At 42.6% G+C, this 18,682-nt stretch overlaps 1 long non-coding RNA gene across 1 annotated transcript in view; it reads left to right on the top strand.

The window, feature by feature from the left end:
• Positions 1 to 8,773, top strand: part of LOC134578658 (uncharacterized) — a 43,298-nt gene extending 34,525 nt beyond the window's left edge. Inside the window, exons 2-4 of the long non-coding RNA XR_010086118.1 lie at positions 3,657 to 3,764; positions 7,802 to 7,855; positions 8,289 to 8,773. This is a non-coding gene — a long non-coding RNA (uncharacterized LOC134578658). The remainder of the gene's footprint in view (positions 1 to 3,656; positions 3,765 to 7,801; positions 7,856 to 8,288) is intronic.
• Positions 8,774 to 18,682: the final 9,909 nt, after the last annotated feature.

The raw sequence follows: 18,682 nt of genomic DNA, 5'->3' as shown, positions 1-18,682 counted from the left end.
GTGTTTAAAACTGGTAAATTGTATTACAACGATGATATTTTAAGTAAAAGTTACGTTTTTTGCATTTTTTACAAACAAACGGCACTTTTATGGACTATATTATTGTTGTAATATGTTTTACTGTTTTAAAACACTAATATTTGTGTTTAGTGAAATCTCCCGAGAATAACAGTACCCCCCATGTACAGGTTTTATGGTGTTTTGGAAAGTTAGAGAGTCACATATAAGGCTTGCAATTCATTTTTTTGACATTGAAATTTGCCAGATTAGTTATGTTGCCTTTGAGACCGTATGGTAGCCCAGGAATAAGAATTACCCCCATGATGGCATACCATTTGCAAAAGTAGACAAACCAAGGTATTGCAAATGGGGTATGTCCAGTCATTTTTAGTAGCCACTTAGTCACAAACACTGGCCAAATATTAGTTTTTTGCTTTTTTTCACACAAAAACAAATATGAACGTTAACTTTGGCCAGTGTTTGTGACTAAGTGGCTACTAAAAAAAACTAAACATACCCCACGTTCAATACCTTGGGTTGTCTACTTTTTCAAATGGTATGCCATTATGGGGGTAATTCTCATTCCTGGGCTACCACACCGTCTCAAAGGTTTTCAATTTGAAAATGGAACGTTCTATATTTGACCCTGTAACAGTATTATGACATTTACAGCTAAAATGTGAGGCGGAACTAAAAATTAAAAAAAAAAAAAAAATTCTCACAGTTTTTTTTAATTTTATTCATAATAAATTGTTTCATATACAAATATTTTATATGAAATGAAAGCCCGGTTTCTCCTGAACAAAATGATATATAATAAGTGTGGGTGCATATAATATGAAAGAGGGGAACTACGGGTGAACAGACATATAGCGCAAATTCCAGTTTTTGTTTACGTTTTGTTTTGATCAGAAAGTGTACTATTGACTCCGTCCTGAAGGGGTTAAATGTAATGCATTGTTTTGTCCATACATGTGGGGGGGGGGGGGGGGAGGGTGTTTCTGTTGTTGTGCTTTATCCAATAGATTTTAGGAGAGAGAAGATTATGCAACAAACTTGCAGATAACTTGTGATTGGATAACTCGAGACAAGGTGCTACAGCTATTAAAGAAAATTAATGTAAATAAAGCTGCGGGGCCTGACGGTATCCACCCACGAGTACTTAAGGAGCTAAGTGGGGAAATAAGTGAACCTCTGTATTTAATTTTTCAAGATTCTTTTGTTTCAGGTATTGTACCGGAGGATTGGAGGAAGGCAGATGTTGTTCCTATATTTAAAAAGGGTTCAAAATCCTTGCCTGGAAATTATAGACCTGTGACTGTGAGCTTAACTTCTGTGACTGGGAAATTATTTGAACGGCTATTAAGGGATAATATTCAGGAATTCATTGGGAAGAACTGTGTTATTAGCAATAATCAGCATGGTTTTTTGAAACATAGGTCATGTCACACTAACCTAATTGCATTCTACGAAGAAGTAAGTAGAAATATAGATCAGGGTGTTGCAGTGGATGTGATCTACTTGGATTTTGACAAGGCATTTGATACGGTTCCTCACAATAGGTTAGTCTTCAAACTAAAAGAAATTGGTTTAGATGAATATTCTTGTTCTTGGGTAGAACATTGGCTTAAGGATAGAGTACAACGAGTTGTCATAAATGGTAAATTTTCAAGCTGGACAAAAGTGGTAAGTGGTGTCCCTCAGGGTTCTGTTTTGGGACCGCTTCTATTTAACATATTTATAAATGATCTTGAAATGGGCATTGAAAGCCATGTATCCGTGTTTGCAGATGACACAAAACTTTGTAAAGTAATAAAATGTGAGCAGGATATTGCCTTGCTGCAGAGGGATTTGGATAGATTGGGGGACTGGGCACTAAAATGGCAGATGAAATTTAACGTAGAAAAAGGCAAAGTTATGCACTTCGGGGTTAAGAATGCACAAGCAATTTACACCCTAAATGGTAGTGAACTAGGGATAACCACACACGAGAAGGATTTGGGAATTGTTATAGACAATAAATTAGGTAGCAATATGCAATGTCAATCTGCCGTTGCTAAGGCCAGTAAGGTTTTGTCATGTATAAATAGGGGGCATAAATTCTCGAGATGAAAATATAATTTTGCCTCTTTATAAATCGCTGGTAAGACCACACCTTGAATATGCTGTGCAATTTTGGGCACCTGTTCTAAAGAAGGATATAATGGCACTAGAAAAAGTGCAGAGACGAGCTACAAAATTGATAAAAGGATTTTATGTAGATTTTAGTTATGAAGAAAGGTTAAAAAATGTAAATCTCTTTAGATTGGAAAAACGGCGCCTGAGAGGGGATATGATAACATTATACAAATATATTCGGGGCCAGTACAAAACATTATCTGGAAATCTATTCATAAACAGGGCTATACATAGGACACGAGGTCACACATTTAGGCTTGAAGAAAGGAGATTTCATCTAAGGCAAAGAAAAGGTTTTTTTACAGTAAGAGCAATAAGGATATGGAATTATTTGCCTGAAGAGGTGGTTTTGTCAGTCTATACCGATGTTTAAACTGCAATTGGATAAATACTTGCAAAAACATAACATACAGGGATATCATTTCTAATTAGTGGGGTAATAGCTGCTTGATCCAAGGAGACATCTGACTGCTATTTTGGGGTCAAGAAGGAATTTTTTCCTAGTTTGTTGCAAAATTGGAAGCGCTTCAGACTGGGTTTTTTGCCTTCTTTTGGATCAACAGCAAAAGCATATGTGAGGAAGGCTGAACTTGATGGACGCAAGTCTCTTTTCAGCTATGTAACTATGTAACTATACCATCACAGACACAATGATTGGACCATATATATAAGAGCGAATGGAAAAGAGCCTTGTTGGCTAGTTTGCTGCTTCATAATTATTTTAAAAGTCGCTGCATGGAGCTATGGATTCATTACAGTTAGATCTTCAGCAATTGTCAGGTGAGCAATGTGTCCTCTGTTCTTGAGTTTCAGAGTCTCCTGAGGAGTTTGGGAACAGCCGTTGATATAAGAGAAGGCAATTAAAATTGAGAGAGAATCCATAACCCAATAAAAAAAAAATGGCTGATGTGATTTCAAAGAGATATGGAAATATGTGAGATGATTGCTCTATTATCCACAGGCTGAGGATTATGTGAGAGGACATCCTTTTAACAAGACAGGTCTGTTTCTTTTTTTTCTTTAAATGTAATGCATTGTTTCCTCCATAAGGGTGGGTTATTGCATTGTTGTTGTGGGAGGGTTGTTTCTGTTGTTGTTGTTGTGCTGTATCCAATAGTTCCAAAGGAGAGAGGAGATCATCTACCTTCACAGACAGAATGATTGGACTATATACATAAGAAAGGATGGAAAAGAGCCTTGTTGGCTAGTTTGCAGCTTCACAATTATTTTAAAAGTCACTGTATGCTGTATGGAGAGATGGATTACATACTGGTGGATGTTTAGTAATGTCAGGTGAGCAATGTGTCCTCTTTTCTTGAGTTTCAGAGTCTGGAAACAGACGTTTTTGTAGGAGAATACACTTACTTATAGAGAATCCATAACCAAATAAATGGCTTCCTGTGTCAGTGTCGCTCCATAATTATTGGTTGGTGCTTTGTTGTGAGAGGATTTTTATTATGATTTGTTTTGCCCAGTAGTTTCAAAGAATAGAGACGACCATCTCTACAGATAGAAGAATTTGTAAGAGGACCAAGCCATGAGGTTTTTTTTCATTTTTGAAATTGGACATGAGCTGCTTGTAGAAGGTAAATGCAGGGATGGAGCATGAAAACCTATCCTATTTCGAAGCCTTAAAGTCCTATCAGGTGTTAATAATAACAATTCTGGGGGGCGGGGCCTGACCTCGGAACGAAACAGCCGCATGTTAACACAGCTCCTGCTCCGGGCGGCGGTAATTACAGATTACAAACCACAATAAGCGACCACCAACCTATTACCAGCTGCCGCGTGAACAGGGATAACAAGCCCTACATGCTGACACCAAATTTGCAGACCTCCGAGCCGGAATCAATCAAGCGACAGTTGCGGCCTGCAGATATGTCAGGCGTGGGAGAGACGGACGCTCTCCCGTTGCGGCAAATAGAGCAATGTGCCGGCAAGGACACCCGTTCCCCCCCCTATGGACCGGCGGGGGTTATCCCGGGCCCCACCAGCGAACAACAAGTTTTTGCTCATACTCTCACTGCCCACGATGGTCTGGGCTCAGCAGGAGGCGGGCCTAGCAATCAGGCCACAACGCAAATGGCGACTACATATGCAGACCCCGGCGAGGACACAATTGAGCGTTCTCTAAGACACATAGACAAGGCATTCCAGTGCTTCTGGGAGCAACTGGAACAGCTTATGGCACCACAATCATCAAGGACTGTGAGGGAGGAGAAGGGAGCCGTGGAGGAAGGGCAGAACGAGCCCCGTCCGGGCAGATCCCAGTGTGGAGCACACGCCGCCCAAGCTTCCCGCCTTCCTAGGCCGAAGGCCAAGAGGAGTATATCTCCTCAGCATCATCCATGACGCCGGAGGACAGCCCGCCGCTGTCGGCGCCTTTCCATCGGGACCCTCCGCTGCGCCCGTAAAAGGGAAGACCCGGCTGCACAGCATACCAGAGTCTGTGGGACACAGGTGCGGACCTTCCACAGGGCCTGGGGCTGGAGCGGAGGCTGCTGCGGCACACACACCACAGTCCTTATCAACAGAACCGCAAGAGCTGCGGTGCGCCTCTCCGGGCGGGACGCTTGGCTACGACGCTCTGCAAGCCTAAACGGACTACCCACAGGCCTCAACCACCCACTGATCAGCCGACTCCCGCACTGGCTGGCAGCTATGAGCAACACCACTCAGGGGGACAATACTATACCTGCAGCTGGCGTAGGCTAAGTAACCCTCCAGGAACTTGCACTGACTGTCTTGAACTTGCTGATACACGGATGATTAGACAGTCTAGTACAGTTAACTCTGCCAGGATCCCACTGTTTGTAGGTTGGCCTAACGGACACTCATAACATACACATGTTCTGCACCCTCCACTATGATACACATCCCGATACCGACAAGACACACACAGCCTAGCACTCTTAACTGAGTCTCACACCCTGTAAAGCATAAGAGCATCAATTCCAAATGTTAAGTCATTATAGTCCACACCTAGTCTCACTACACAAGGCACACTCACCAAGCCTCATGTTCTTGGTAGCACAATTCATGCTCACGTCACTAAACGCTGGTCGCTGCCTAGGCGTCATAGCGACACTGCAAAGTTAACCACCAAAATATTCAGGAATGTTAGCATGTATACTACTGTTACCTTGTGTTGTAAGCTCTGATATGACCTCACAATTTAACTACTTAATGCGTGCCTAAGCTGCTCCATAGTCTGATGTTTCTCATATAATAGTCTACCTAGATAGGCATCGCTACCAGTTATAACATGGTTTCGCTACACGACTAGATAACATTAAAAAAATGAGGCATCACTATTCAGGAAATTTAATATTCCACAATTGCTGATGTACTAACCCTTGACTGTAAACCATTATTGCATTCCCCTCTCTTTATTCTGTACCCCATCTAATATGCCTCAATAAAAGAAAGATTTAATAAATAATAACAATTCTTAATAACTGCTTATTAACAACATGCATTAACCCCTTAAGGACGGAGGACGGTTCAGGACCGTCATCGGCATTTTTGCGTTGCCGACCGGTGACGGTCCTGAACCGTCCTAACCGTCCAATGTACTTACCCGATCGCCGTCGTTCTCCCGGCGGCGATCGGCGGTGCTCCCGGTGTGGGGAGACTGCCTGCAGCCCAGACAGTCTCCCCATGGCGGTTTAGGACCCCTGTGGCCATGTGATCGCCCAACAGGGCGACCACATGGTCACAATAGGTGTCCTAGTCTCTGCCTGCAGGGGGACTGTCTGTGCTGACAGGCACTCTCCCTGCAACTGTAAAATCAAAAACAAAATTAAAGTTATAGTTAATAAAAAAAATAATTATTATATATGTGTATATATATGATATATAGACATATATTATACCTATATAATATATGTCTATATATCATATATATAATGTCATGCTAAGTGTATTTTTATATTAATATGTACATATATTAATATAAAAATACACTTATAACTAATTTACACACGTGTATATATATATATAATATATATAATAACTATATATATTGTATATATATTATTATAAAATACGAATAAATAATTTAAATTACATTTAAAAAATTAAAAATAATAATAAAAATTAAAAAAAATTATATCTATACGAAATTTTATTCTAACTGTATTTTGATATTAATATATATTTATATCAAAATACACTTAGAATGAAATTGTATATATATCTATGTATATATAAATAAATAAAAAGAATGCAAACTATTCATATGTCCATATACAAAATTACATAAATAATTATATAAATATACACGTAGACTTCAAATATATAAATATGCATATATATATTTAAATTCTACGTGCGTATTTATGTAATATTTTTACATAATTAAGTTATTTTATTGATTGCAATTTAAGGGACCTGCCTGCCAACCCAGGCCGAAAGTACAGAGAATTTAATTTGCTATCACTATATTTTACCCTGTAACGTTCTACGACACCCTAAAACCTGTACATGGGGGGTACTGTTTTACTCGGGAGACTTCGCTGAACACAAATATTAGTGATTCAAAACAGTAAAGCATATCACAGCGATGATATTGTCAGTGAAAGTGACTTTTTTTGCATTTTTCACACACAAACAGCACTTTTACTGATGATATAATTGTTGTGATACATTTTCCAGTTTTGAAACACTAATATTTGTGTTCAGCAAAGTCTCCTGAGTAGAACAGGAGCCCCCATGTACAGGTTTTATAGCGTTTTTGAAAGTTACAGGGTCAAATATTTTTACATTGAAAATGGCCAGGTTGGTTACGTTGCCTTTGAGAGCGTATGGTAGCCCAGGAATGAGAATTACCCCCATGATGGCATACCATTTGCAAAAGAAGGCAACCCAAGGTATTGCAAATGGGGTATGTCCATTCTTTTTTAGTAACCACTTAGTCACAAACACTGGCCAAAATTAGCGTTCAATTTAGTTTTGTACTTTTTTCACACACAAACAAATATGAACGCTAACTTTGGCCAGTGTTTGCGACTAAGTGGCTACTAAAAAAGTCTGGACATACCCCATATTGAATACCCTGGGTTGTCTACTTTTAAAAAAATGTGTACATGTGGGGTGTTATTTAGCAATTTATGACAGATAATAGTGTTACAATGTCACTATTGATACATTTTAAAAATGTATGTTTTGAAACCGCAATATCCTACTTGTACTTATAGCCCTATAACATGCAAAAAGCATGTAAACACTGGGTATTTTTGAACTCAGGACAACATTTTGAATCTATTTAGCAGTTTTTTTCATTCACTTTTGTAGATGAGTAAAAGATTTTTCACATAAAATTCAAAAAACTTGTATTTTTTTCAATTTTTCATCATATTTTTTCATTTTTTTAAAATTAAATTACATGAGATTATATAAATAATGGTATGTAAAGAAAGCCCCTTTTGTCCTGAAAAAAACAATATATAATTTGTATGGGAACAGTAAATGAGAGAGCGGAAAATTACAGCTAAACACAAACACCACAAAAGTGTCAAAAAGATGCCTGGTCGCAAATGTACAACATCGCAAAAAAAGTCCGGTCCTTAAGGGGTTAAAACAAGCACAATCAATAAATATGATTATTTTATTGCCATTTTAGTGGAATGTTTCCCAGAGGAGAGAAGTCAATTTAACTGCACAGAGACTGGAACTGGTAAGGGTCTCTCTGTTACTATATTAGAAACCAAATTATTAGTCTTCATTATCCTTTTTTGCTTATTGGCCCTTGATACACTCAGCCATCGAATGGTGTTCAAACTTGGACAAAATTGATTCTGCTAATAATGAAATGCTAGTAAAAATAATATACATAATGTTAATATATAGCTTATTTTGTTTGCAGAATTAAAAATAATAATGAATGAATGAAGTCCATTCTTCAAATTGTTGTATTTCATTATATGATTAAATTGATGGTGTAACCTAAGACCAGATATCTAAATAGTATCTAGCCTTCCAAATGAAAAATTCTGACAACATTTTATCAGAATGTTTTAGGTATATTAAAAAAGTGTGGTTATCATCAAATGTTTATCAGAATTAGTTTATGTAAACAGTAAATTTCTGTGTATATATTTTACTACCAGTCTCTGGATCCTTATGCTTGAATATCTGAGACAACAGCATCAAACACAGCCAAAATCCTGTACACATAGGGAGCTGTGTCAAGAAATTCATGGGTTAAAGGAGAAGAGTCTAAACTTCACTGCTGAAATTTTAGGCAACTGCATCAAACACAGCCAGAATTATATACACATAGGGAGCTGAGTCAAGAGATTCATAGGTTGAAGGAGAAAAGCCTAAACTTCACTGCTGAAATTTGAGACAACTACATCAAACACAGCCAGAATTATATACACAGAGGGAGCTGAGTCAAGAGATTTGTGGATTGAAAGAGAAGAGATTTAACTGGACTGCTCATTGAAGAAAGCAAGATTATGGCTCAAGATTAAGCAAGAAGGCTATTGGTCGCACCTCTCATCAAAGTCATCTTTTGGGATTTACATTCTACATCTAGATTTGGATTTACATTATACTTCTTTAGAAAACCATTGTGAAAATTTATTTTTGCTCAATGAAAAAAATAAACTGTCAATTATCTAATGGTATAGTCATTTGCTATTTAATTCTAAGCCTGGAAGATACAAAGATACAATTATAAATGAAAAAAAAATTGCCAATATCATTCCTAAACACTGACTTAAAATATTATCCTCCAGAATCACACCCCTCCTTCCACACCTGATCCACCCAGACCAGACTGGCTTCATGCCTGGGCGACAGCTATATGAGAACACCCGACAGGGGGTGGACATTCTATGGTACATGAGGGAATCCAGGATGCCTTCTCTGGTGCTCTCTCTAGACGCAGAGAAGGCGTTTAACAGGGTGCTGTGGCTGTACCTGTTACATTTGCTCCACTTTCAGTCACTATGTGACAGTGATTCATGCGTTATACACGGACATACACGCACAGGCGCTCATAACAGGAGCGAAGAATACACCGTTCTCCCTTGGAAAAGGAACCAGACAGGGGTGCCCCTTGTCCCCCTTACTATTTGCCCTGATAATGGAGCCGCTCATACAAGCTGTAAGGCAGCACCCACACATCCAGGGAGTGGAAGTACTGGGAAAACTATTCACAGTGTCCGCCTATACTGACGATGTTCTATTAAACCTTCGAGACCCTATAAACTCCGTACACCACTTAAGGCTCCTACTGGAGCGGTTCGGATGCTTAGCGTGCTACAAGGTAAACTTTACCAAGTCGGTAGCTATGCCCTTTTATTTAGCAGCTCCGGACGTGGCGCTCATACGCAGCAGACACCATTTAAGGATAAACCCGGAGGAGTTCGTGTATCTGGGCATCCGACTGACAGCGAACACCTCAACCCTCTTCACCCATAACTACACCCCCCTGATCCAAACCCTTATCAAAGAGTTAGACCAATGGACGGACAGACCTAACTCTTGGCTAGGACATATACACTCCATTAAAATGAACGTACTACCAAGGCTATTATTCCTATTTCAATCATTCCTGGTGCAAGTTATCTGGGGAGACCTTATGGGCATACAGAGAGCGATAGATTCATTTATATGGCACAATAAACACCCGAGGCTAGCACGCACTCTCCTATACTGGCCCAAACTGAGGGGGGGACTGGGATTGCCCAATATATATAATTACTATCTAGCAACACAATTAACCCAGATTATACAATGGCACACACCGCCTGACAGGAGGCGCTGGGTAGATCTTGAGTCCCTGATGACAGGGGTAGATCTTCCGCAATTCTTTATATGGGTACCCAGGACCCAGACCGCTATCCTGAGAACTGCAAACCCAGCTATACTCCACTCAATACAAATATGGGACCAGACTAAAAGGAAATACTCCCTAAGCACCCCCTTGTCCCCCATGACACCAGTACTAAGGAACAGGGCATTCCCACCGGGGCTGAGGGCCCGGGACTTTGGAGGAATAGAGGCCACGTGGCTACAGAGATATGTCCACCTGTATGTCGATAAAGACATAGTCACGTACGCACACCTAAACACCAAAACCACACTCAGGACACAGGACTACTTTAGATACTTACAAATCCCGGACTTTGCACAGAGAGCTGAAGTCAAGGAAGCGGCCACGACACCAATGACCTTCTTTGGAAAACTATGCTATACCGAAACCACACAAACCAAACTTATCACACTACTATACAATCACCTAAATACAGCTACTTACAAAGAGGGCGCGCTACGATACACTGACCAATGGAAGGCCGACCTGGGGGAGGTGTTGGAGGGAACAGAGTAGCAAGACATCTGGGAAGCCTGTACCAAAACTACAATATGTGTAACGCTCCAGAAGCAATCATACAAAACATTATTCAGATGGAACACAACCCCAGTGAAACAAAAACAAATGAAACTGAACCCCTCAGACAACTGCTGGCACCTATGCGGCAGGAGGGGCACATATATACACACATGTGGTGGGGGTGCCCGCGGGTGACGGGATATTGGCACAAAATAGTGGAATTAAGCCCAAAGATCTTACAGAGGAAAATGGCCCTAGACCCGTGGGCATGCCTGTTATCACGGCCCACAGAGGGTCTCACCAAACATGAACAAAGCTCCTTAACATGATTCATCTAGCAGCTCGTAGAGCATTGGCACAAAAGTGGTTGTGCCTGGAACTCCCCCAAATATCCCTAGTTAAGGCAAAGCTAAGGGATAATTATCTGACGGACAAGCTCACCGCCCAAGTCAGGAACACTCTGAATGCTTTCAATAGGGTATGGGATCTACGGGAGCAATACCATATGTAGGGACTCGGGCCCGCAACGCGAGGCGGCATCCACACTAACAACTAACAGCAAGAACAGCTGGGATACAATCACGCTGACATAGACACACCAGGATCCCGAAGTGTGGCAGCGGCACCACTAATAGAAGGGTATCTGGCCAAGGCTAAGACTCAGGACGCAGGCCAATAAGATTCACAGGAAACATCAATACGATCCTGGACTTGGCCAACTAAGAGATCACATGTCTCTCTTCTTCACGTTTTCTTTTTCCGTTACTCTCTTTCTTCCAATCTCTTCTTTTCGCAAGTAAAATAGACTTGCAACCCGGCAGGATGCGGGGAATGGCAGAAATCTGACTTTTATATACGGTTGGCTTAAGCTAAATTGTTGTACGCTGATTAAAGCTCCATAAAATGACTGCTGTAATCAATGCGTAATGAAGGAATGTGCCATGATCACTTGTAATTGTATAATTCCTGTCTCCAAGTATGCATCTGTTAAATGTAATTAGCCGACGCAGCCAACTCCTCGAGATACTGCCATTGTATATAATTAATGTAGACTGGAGGGGAAAAAAAACACTTGATGACACTGCAAACAATTGATGATCAATGTATGTAAGATGACTATTATACTAACTACACAACGTTCTCTTCTGTAACACACAAGACACCACGGCTTTATTATGACTTTTGCATAAGCTTGTTTTGTCATATTATTGCATGTCTATCAGTGCAAAAATAAAGAATTTAAAAAAAAAAATTAAAATTGAACCAATGATTTGAATTCAGGTGATGAACATTAAAATGATAATGCTAATTTTATATTTATTTTGGAACACTCTTTAGATATGAAAACTTTGACTGTGGTATAACAGACAAATATTCAGATCTATCAAACACGTCAGATATTAATATTTAAAGTATTTAGGACATACACGTTTTACAGATTTTTAGCGTAAAATACATCCATTGTATTCAGAAACACAATGAATAGATGTTTGTGTTGCTTCAGTAGGTTGAATTCCCCCCAAATGAATACATTTATGATTCATGACAGAGTTAAGTAACTGTATAGATCACTGTACTTTTTGTCAAAACTATACGTGCGCCTGAATAGGTGAATTTTACCACTATAAGCAGTAGTCAGGCTTGTGAGAAATATTGGCTCAATAATTTTTTCATTAATTTGAAAATGTAGAAATCTATGTATAATAAATACATGACTAATCACTGCCAGATTTTTGACTGGTACAATTTTAGAGATCTACAGTGAGGGAAAAAAGTATTTGATCCCCTGCTGATTTTGAACGTTTGTTCACTAACAAAGAAATGATCAGTCTATAATTTTAATGGTAGGTGTATTTTAACAGTGAGAGACAGAATAACAAAACAAAAAAAATCCAGAAAAATGCATGTCAAAAAAGTTATAAATTGATTTGCATGTCAATGAGTGACATAAGTATCTGACCTCTTCGACTTAGTAGCAAAACACTTATTGGTAATCACAGAGGTCAGACGTTTCTTATAGTTGGCTACCAGGTTTGCACACATCTCAGTAGGGATTTTATTCCACTCCTCTTTGCAGATAATCTCCAAGTCATTAAGGCTGACGTTTAGCAACTCAAACCTTTAGCTCCCACCAGAGATCGGAGACACTTGATGAATATCTCTGATCAGGGGCCCTTTAACAGTGCCTCACTCTATCTACCTGGGTTGATGGTGTGTCACGGTTCTCACTGCGACATCCAGACAAGGTCGCCCCAGAAGTGTCCAATGAGGGATTTGAACCTGGGTACTTTGCAGTCCTGGACCTGCTGCTTTGCCTCTGAGCCACTATACAGCTCTAGCAATTGCCTGAAGTATAATCTTGCCTTGTATCCAGCACTGGGTGCTGGACTTTCTTCTGTGGCTTCTCCAACATTCTCAAGCACACCTGAAGCTGATGGCCTCATTAGCCAGGTATAAGAGGGCAGTGGCAGTTCATTGACTCTGGTTCTCGTATTGAGGTTTCGTGTTCTCCTGTTGATTCCTGACCTTGGCTTATATCCTGATTTCTGATATCCTCTGGCTTACCCACGACGATTCTCCTGTTTATGTCCTATCTGTACTGCGACTTGGAGCATTAACCTGCACAGCCCCCGTGCACAGACTCACAGGCCAGGTGAGTTCTTACCTGACCACCTTGGCCTGTGTTTAATTGCAAGGGTGAGCATATAATCTGCGCTACAGACTCCCAACCAAGGTAAACGGTTACATGGTGTCTCTGGGACCTGGCATTGGCACTCTGCTTCTTGGTACTTCTGGATCTCAGATACTTCGAATCCAGGCTTGCTGGCAGTGACCCCTCGATGAGGCAACTATTAATTTACTAGGCAGTTGTGTTATCACAACGCTGGGGCTGACTCACAGCACCAGAAGGAGGAAAGCAGGCTGAAGAGAGACTGAGAAGCATGTAACGAGTGCTGATCAGCTGCAAGAGAATTACAGATGCTATTAATGAATCCTAGGGTAATAACATAATAAAGCACAATGGTGTCATTCTGGTGATATTCGGTTTCTTATATATTATAATCTGTCAAACTTAAAGGGACACTATAGTCACTCAGCTCAATGAAGTGGTCTGGGTGCCAGGTCCCTCAGGTTTTAACCCTTCACATGTGACATAGATTATTTTAAGCAAACAAATATGTTTGAATGACTATCTGTTCCTGTCCAAATCTGAGATGATTAAATTGCGTATACGCAGAAGTAAATTCACACTGACACATGGAGTTCAGGTTAAAAGAACTTCGAGAAAATTTAATGGCATCTGGTTAAAAAGCGCGCTCGCAGACCCTTATAAGAGCAATATTACATCATCATTGAATATCAAGATAACAACAAATAAACATCATTAATTGGTCTATGTGTTAAGTGGTAAGTTAAATGCCCTCCCATCTATATTATTAATTGGCTTAGGGGTTAAGTGGCTAGTGGGGCATCCTCCCATCATGGGATGTCGTCATCTCTGACAGGGAGTGGACATAAAATACAAGCGCCATTCTGTTTAGCACGAGGCTCGCTCGATGGGAGGGGGGATCTAGCAGCCAGCCATTTTGAGTAGTTAGTGCTGTTAGATTCGAGGTCAGGTTCAAGGCTTTTTAGTGAATGGACATTTCATTAGTGCAGTTTCTCATGATCTAACTAGGGCATACAATGTTTCATATTACAGGAACTTGACAATTCCGGTGTTAGTCATATTCTTCTAGAAAATACATTCTCTTTCTAATATTCTAAATGTTGTTAGGAAAATCTGTCATATAATGAAGTTAGATGGAGTTAATGGAGAAATTTAATACAGGTTTTAATAATTGTACAACAGTCCCCCCTATGAAATGTTAGGCACTAAAAAGATAAACTATATATGTTAGTTCCAGAAGACATGTTAGCCCAAAGGCACAAAACCCTATGAAGTAACGGTTCTTAAAGTCTTTTTAGTTCTTCAGAGGGACATCATAAAATAGGCAAGCTTACATTACCATATGGACCTGTGTTATCTGGAGTATAGGCACAACAAGTCATGGTGACAGGTAGTGTAGCGGAGTAGAGGTACGATCCACGGTATCTCCGCTGGTAGAAAGGAACAGTAAACCAAGACAGGTAGCGTAGTTACAATCCCTTCCCTCCAAGAACTAGACGACACATAGCTTGGAGGTCAACTGAGGTTTTATTCGCACACTTGCAGTATTTATGAGAATTCCCATGCAAGGGGTTTCCCTACAGACAATACAGGGGTTAAGGAACAGGGGACTACGTGGGGAACTGGAACAGAGAGACCTTTCCCCCATAATACACTGCTGCACGAGAGGGACCCTCCCACCAGGATATACCGATAAGTGCCTTATCCCCTCGTGCAGCAGAAACATACTTTTACACTAAAATACATATTTAGAATATTATTCGGCAGATTTGGGCGACCAGGCGTTCGGCAGATAGCTGGGGTCGGGGCGCACATTCCCTGAAAGTGCCGCTCCGATCCCAGCTTAAATAACCGAACGCCGCACATATTACAGTTATTTTCAAAGTTCTCCCTAAACTACCGAATGGGCCCCTAGACCCCAATACCGAAAGACCGGGGCTCCCGAACGGCTTGGAAGTCCAGCGATATTCGTACCGTCGAGTGTCCGATTTTAGTTCCAGACACTCGACGACCGAACACCGCTGGGCTAACAAAGGATCCAAGATGGCCGACCGCCGCGTGGTCGGTAGCCGAACGACGGCCACCCGGAATCCTCCTAATTTACCGTTTGCAACAATGTTGCAACCTTTAATGAGAGCCACACGATCCTCTGAGGGTGGTCTCCATTCGGCAGTTTGTTTGTTTCACGAACAGGGATGGAAATCCCTGTTCGTGGAACGATTACCTGCATGTCGACGGGTTTTACACCGCCACCATGCGAACACGTTAAACATACAGTACAATACTACGGCGTACCCTTGGTTCTTAAAGGGATACGTACAGGTTTTAATAAAAATACAGGTTAAATAAGGCTGCTGCCGCCACAATGCTCCCCCAGAACCAAGCCAGCATACACAGTCTGATCCCAACGGATCGGTTTGGGGATGTCTGGAGGAGTACCCACAGATCACTTGTCCAGTTCAGTTTGTCGAGATAACCCGTCGGCATTTCCATTTAGCTTCCCCGGGCGATATTGGATGGTGAAATCAAATGGCTGCAGTGCTAAGCTCCAGCGCAGCAGCCTGGCATTGTCCCCTGACACCCGGTTCAGCCAGACCAACGGGTTATGATCTGTGAGCAGCGAGAAAGTTTGCCCATACAAATAGGGCTGCAGCTTCTTGAGGGCCCACACCACGGCAGGGCATTCCTTTTCGATGGCGGCGTAGCTTACTTCCCTGGGTAAAAGTTTTCTGCTTAAGTAAGCTACCGGATGTTCGCCGCCATCTGCTCCGACCTGGCTCAGTACTGCTCCCAATCCAAACATTGAAGCATCTGTATGAACGTGAAAGCGTTTAGTTGGATCAGGAGCAGCTAACACCGGAGCATTAACAAGAGCATTTTTCAGGAGTTGGAATGCCTGTTCACACTCTGGGGCCCATACGATTAGCTTAGGTAGGTTCTTGCGGGTTAAATCAGTAAGGGGCTTGGCCAGGGCGCTGTAATTAGGTACGAACTTTCGGTAATACCCTGCAGTCCCCAAAAAGGCTAGTACCTGGGTTTTAGTGCGGGGGGTTGGCCATTTAGCTACGGCCTCTATTTTGGCTGGTTCGGGTTTTTGTTGGCCACTGCCTACTCGGTGTCCTAGGTATTGGACCTCTGCCATCCCTATATGACATTTACTGGGTTTGAGGGTTAGTCCGGCTTCCCTGATGCGGTCTAGTACGGCCCCTATATGGTTCAGGTGATCGGCCCAGGAATAACTAAAGATGGCTATGTCATCTAAATAGGCGCAAGCGTATTCCTGAAATCCATCTAATAGTCGGTCCACCATTCTCTGGAAGGTGGCCAGGGCATTCTTCATCCCAAATGGCATGACCTTGAATTGGTACAGGCCAAATGGGGTGACGAAGGCCGATTTGGGAATAGCGTCCTCGGCCAGCGGGATTTGCCAATATCCCTTGCAAAGATCGATGGTGGTTAAGTATTTACCCCTGGCCATTTTGTCTAATAGCTCGTCTATCCGGGGCATGGGATAGGCGTCGGACACGGTTTTATCATTGAGCCTCCGGTAATCTACGCAGAAGCGGGTAGTTCCATCCCGCTTCGGCACGAGTACCACTGGGGATGCCCAGGGGCTATCCGAAGGCTCAATTACCCCTAACTGCAACATTTCCTTCAGCTCCTTGTACATGTTCCCCCTCACTGCTTCGGGAATGCGGTAGGGCGGTTGACGGAGCGGGGTCGGATCTAGGGTTTCCACTCGATGGGTAGCTAACGGGGTATATCCAGGGAGGTTGGAAAAAGTGGTTCCTTTTTCCCTAATTAAACTTTGGGCCTGGGCTTTCTTCTGAGGGTTTAAGCGTTCTCCTAACTGTACGGCTGCTAGATCCTCTTGTAGGGTCCCTCGGGCTAGCATGTCAGGGAGAGGTAGGTTATCTGCGTCCTCAGCGGCCGAGGCGCAGATGGCGGATACTTCCTCCGTGCGCTCGCGGTAGGGTTTCAGCATGTTCACATGGAACATGCGTCTGCCTCCGGTCCCGGCGCAGGGGCCAATTATATAGGTGGTATCGCAGACTTGCTCTACTACCTTGAATGGGCCCTGCCAGGAAGCCTGCAGCTTATCAGTAGGGACGGGTCGTAGGATTAACACCTTCTGGCCGACCTGAAAGCTGCGGTCCCTGGCTCCCCTATCATACCATCGGCACTGGCGTTGCTGAGCCGCCTGGAGGTTGTTACGCACAGCCTGGGTCAATTCCTCCAAGCGGTTCCGGAACTCCAACACATAGGGTACGATAGGAGTGCCGTTAGTGGTCGTTCCCCCCTCCCAGTGTTCTCTGATTAGGTCTAGGGGACCCCTTACTCTCCTTCCGAACAACAATTCGAAAGGGGAGAACCCGGTGGACTCTTGTGGAACTTCTCTGTAGGCGAACAGTAGGTGGGGTAAAAACCGCTCCCAGTCCTTCTGGGTGTCTACGAACGTGCGGATCATTTGTTTTAGCGTTCCATTGAAACGTTCGCAGAGGCCATTGGACTGGGGGTGGTACGGGGAGTTAAGGATAGCTTGGACCCTGCATACTTTCCAAAGCTGGTGAGTGACCTCGGCCGTAAATTGGGTACCCCTATCCGAAATAATCTCCCGGGGTAACCCCATACGGGTAAATATGCGCATAAGGGCATCTACTATGGTCTCGGCGTGCACATTCGTCAGGGCTACTGCTTCGGGGTACCTGGTGGCGTAGTCCACTACGGTCAATATGTATCTCTTACCAGAGGGGCTCGGTCTTTTCAGCGGTCCGATTATGTCTACCGCTATCCTGCTAAAGGGCTCTTCGATTATGGGTAGGGTGTGGAGTTTGGCCTTGTATCGGTCCCCCCTTTTTCCCACTCTCTGACAGGTATCACAGGTATTACAGTAATGCTTAATATCCTGGGATATCCCTGGCCAGAAGAAATTCTGCAGCAGCCGATGTTTAGTTCGGCTGATCCCTAGGTGGCCGGACAGGGGAATGTCGTGGGCAATTCGCATTAATTCTTGCCTATACTTTCGAGGCACAATTAACTGTTTGATGGGGACGGGAATCGATCCGGCTACTACTTTTTCGGCATACCGGTATAATAACCCCTTATCCCAACCATATCTCTCCCCCTCTATGCCATTCTGGTTTTTATCTATCCGGTCTTTGTAAACCTGTAAGGACGGGTCTAGGGCGACCTCGCTACCAAAGGCTAATGGGGCATCCCAGGGGAACACATTGTGATTAGGAGGGGCCGGGCTTACCTGAGCCTCAGAGTCGATGTGTGGTGCCGTGGCGCGAGCCTGTTGATGACGACTGGGTAAGCCTCCTGTGGAGGGGGTCGTGTAACAAAAGCGGAGGTTAGCTCCCCCAAATCATTCCCCAAAATAACATCCGCAGGCAAGTCCTGCATCATCCCCACTTCGATTTGTCCTGCCCCCGCTCCCCAGTCCAAATGTAGTTTAGCCGTGGGCACTTTGTAAATAGCTCCCCCTG

This window comes from Pelobates fuscus, chromosome 12, assembly GCF_036172605.1.
Source record: "Pelobates fuscus isolate aPelFus1 chromosome 12, aPelFus1.pri, whole genome shotgun sequence".
In the NCBI taxonomy this organism is placed as follows: domain Eukaryota; kingdom Metazoa; phylum Chordata; class Amphibia; order Anura; family Pelobatidae; genus Pelobates; species Pelobates fuscus.
This window is presented reverse-complemented; position numbering and strand designations above follow the sequence as displayed.